Source organism: Pseudonaja textilis, chromosome 1, assembly GCF_049901715.1.
Source record: "Pseudonaja textilis isolate UNSWEBS1 chromosome 1, rPseTex1.2, whole genome shotgun sequence".
NCBI classification, from domain to species: Eukaryota; Metazoa; Chordata; class Lepidosauria; order Squamata; family Elapidae; genus Pseudonaja; species Pseudonaja textilis.
Window position 1 is genome coordinate 55,722,792 of NC_141990.1, and position 1,576 is coordinate 55,724,367.

General features: G+C 43.3%; 1 non-coding gene across 1 annotated transcript; it reads right to left on the reverse strand.

Moving 5' to 3' along the window:
• Nucleotides 1–379: 379 nt before the first annotated feature.
• On the reverse strand, nt 380–466 carry TRNASTOP-UCA (transfer RNA opal suppressor (anticodon UCA)). Its single transcript has one exon. It is a non-coding gene; the product is annotated as a tRNA-Sec (tRNA).
• Nucleotides 467–1,576: the final 1,110 nt, after the last annotated feature.

Genomic DNA, 1,576 nt, shown 5'->3' on the forward strand with positions numbered 1-1,576 from the left:
AACATTGTTTTATACTGTATTATTTGTGTTTTCAAAATGCAGTGTTATGGGATCTCCAATTGGACTGTTCTTTTATTAGGGGCGGCACTGCAATCCCAAAGAAGAGGGGTGGACAACCAGGAAATGTTTTCTGTTTCTAGTCATGATTCACGGAGGAAGCGGTTGTCTGAGCGTAGAGGTAATACTGACAGTTGAACCTGCAACCAGGCCAGCTGCCAGGCCAGCTGGCAGAATATTTTAAGGACCAATATCAAGCATATAAGGTTTTGGACTATCCTTGCCAGAGTTTATTGTGCTCTAAAAAAAAAAAAACCTGGAAAGTGGGGATAACATCCTTATTTCTTTCACTCCCAAGCCACTGAAATTCAAAGTTTTCTATCGCCCGAAAGGTGGAATTGAACCACTCTGTCGCTAGACAGCTACAGGTTTGAAGCCTGCACCCCAGACCACTGAGGATCATCCGGGCAAGAAAGTAACACACGGTTGATAATATATAAAGCTCTTAAACGATAAACCTTTCAGGATATAGTGAGATATGTCGACCTAAAGTAGAGGGTGTTAAAGCTTAGAAAATATTCTGTTACTTCTTATAACTTTATGGTGCATCGTCGTACTCGAGTCTCTTTTAATATTAATGTGCATTAGATATACATGTATATATTTCTTTCGTGCGTGGGGATATGCAAATATTGCTGACGCGGATTGGCCTGCTGATACCGTGGGCGTGCTTTAGAAGAGCAGCTTTACAGAAGCAAGGCTTTCCCCCCCTCTGCGGCTCGCGTGCGATATCTTGGCTGGCTGAATCAGTTAATTTTTTTCAAGGTACCGAAGAGCCAGTCCTTCCTCGCAAGTTTGGAATTAATATAACTGCGCGGCCCCTTTTTATGGAATGGGAATCTGCTGGGGAGGGAAGACTCAGGAAGCAAGGGCGGAATGTCTTTGCTTTGTCTGGGGGCTAACTGTGTTGCAAAAGAATCGCCTTTCTTGGCGGGAAGACAGGGAGTGCACTTTGTATTTGCTCAGAGGCGAGCGTCCAGGGCCAGCCTCGCCAGTTTGGATTGTCCCAGTTTTCCAGCTTCTCCGGCTGATTGCACTAGTTCAAGAGCGAAACGGACCACTCGTGCCCCCCGAGAAAAAGTCGATTTCGCAGACCACTCCCAAACCAAAGTCTATTTCTCTCAATTCAGAACAGAAGATTTACATCCTGCAGAAGAAGAAGAAAATCAGATCCAACGGCCAGTTTGAGAGGTCTCTGTTGTTCTGCGATTGGCATTGCATTAATTCTGCTTATTATTTAGTTTCTATAAGTCTCTGAAAACTTCTGAATAAACCAAGCACCCTTGTTTATTAGATAGACTGCCACCTGGAAATCCAAGATGGTAATCTAGAGGCCAGTGAGTTGAAAAAGTATCTCTGAAGAAAGCAGTAGCCAATCACATTCACACAACTGCCAAGAAAACACATGGGTTTGTCCATATAGTGTCCAAGAACCAAATTTAGCTCAAAGATGACTAGCTTTATTTGATGCACAGGTCGTCACGTGAATGCTTTTATCAATCATCAATCATTCTTAATG